Raw genomic sequence first — 1,993 nt, forward strand, 5'->3', positions numbered from 1 at the left:
TTTCAACAAGAAAAGGGATTCAGAAGAAAATGTTTGTGTGTGTGTGTGTGTGTGTGTGTGTGTGTGCGTGTGTGTGTGTATAATATATGAATCAATAAATAAATATATGAAATAATAAACATATAAATACATAATATATAAAATATAATAATATCATAAACATCATGAATATCATGAATGGTTTGCAGACTTCTGATGCTATTCATCTCATAGCAGCCGAACGAGGTTTTCAACAAGAAAAGGGATTCAGAAGAAAATGTTTATTTTTTACTGCCAATCCGCTCTCCTGCTCCCACACACTCTCCACGTCTGCACGAAAGACGAACTTTATGATATGAATGAAATGTCGCGCGCATCACTGTCTCTATATCTCTCTGCTTCAGATAGCGTGACGTCATCCGCCAACGGACACGTAGTGTCTATCAGACGATAGGGCAACAGTAGATATTACAGCTGTCTATCTCTACGAACCATTTCGCGCCTAAGTGCTAGTGACGTAAAATTTTCGATAACGTGAGATTGTACTTTGCTAAAACTTCGCGAAAACAAGATTTCATTTTGATTCGTGTAGGCCCCCTACTGTTAATGCCGTTTTAACTTCGTGTCGTCTGTTAATCGGTTTCCGCATAAGTTCTGTAATGTTTACTAATCGTTAATTTTCTCTAATCGTTCGCGATCGAGGAATCGTCGTGGCCGCTAAAGTGGGGAAGAAATTTTTTTTAACCGAGTAGAGCTTAAAAGCTATGAAATATTATAAATTTAATTTTGCGAGTGGTTACATACACATACACATACACATACACATACACATACACATACACATATACATACACATATACATACACATACATATACATATACATATACATATATTAGTAACACATGGTCGGCTTTCTTGATGTCCCCTTTTTCCCCGCATTGGCTGACTAACCTTAACCTTAATAACCTAAACCTTATTAATAACGTTTATAACCGGGCTGGCAATGTAACGAGAACTGTTACATTATTGCTAATAGCCGCCAGTTATTATATCAGCACGGAGAGTGCCCTCTGTTGGCCGAGCAGAAAATTTCCGATTATCTCCGACGGGTACGACGGGCTCATCTGATAATCTGATTAGGATTAATTGATTCGCCAAGTATAAGCGCCCGAATCGCCGCTTTCCGTTTCGCTCGACCCAACAAACAATCCCACGGAAATAAACGCGGCAAATCAACACGCGCGTAGTGACGTCATTGTCACGTCATTTCGTGGGATGAACAGATGCCGCCGGTGCATTAACCTATTAGGACATAAGATAGACAACAAAGACAGGACAATTAATGGATATTTCGAACCATGCGGCGGCCATCTTGAATTTTAGCATTAACCTGTGTCCTATCTTAAAATATATTAGTTTTTCACTGAAATAATTACACCATTACATTCTGCAAGTCAAAAAACACATAAAATGACATTTTATTCATGTTTTTATGTGAAATATTTACGAAAGTAGAACAATTAATAGATTTATGGAATCGTGTGGCGGCCATCTTGGATTTCCCATTGTTATGGGCGTTACGGGGAAAAACTTGGCACTATATCTGAAATCATTTAGTATACCCTTAACATCATATACGCCAATTTTTGTGCTGTTACCACAAAACCCACAATTCTTCTTAATATTTACACATGCGTGATGCACTATATTATCTGTGCCCGGCGTCGATCGCCACGCTTCGACTTTGCAGATAACACCAAAAGTTGTAGGAAGACGACACTGATGAATATATCATAAAGAAGTTGGTTCTTTTACATTAAATGATACGAAAAGAATTTCGACTGAGCTCAAACGTGGGGTTTATTATTATTATATCAGTAGGCGCGTTCACACACAAGAAAAACCGCGATGCTAATCGCGATGAAATACCGAGATAATTGTGTCGTTGTTCACACAGGCGAATAATCGCCGAGCGGATAAATTCCTATTAAATAGAACTGCGCATGCTCACTG

This window comes from Priapulus caudatus, unplaced genomic scaffold (assembly GCF_000485595.1).
Source record: "Priapulus caudatus unplaced genomic scaffold, Priapulus_caudatus-5.0.1 Scaffold60, whole genome shotgun sequence".
NCBI lineage: Eukaryota > Metazoa > Priapulida > Priapulimorpha > Priapulimorphida > Priapulidae > Priapulus > Priapulus caudatus.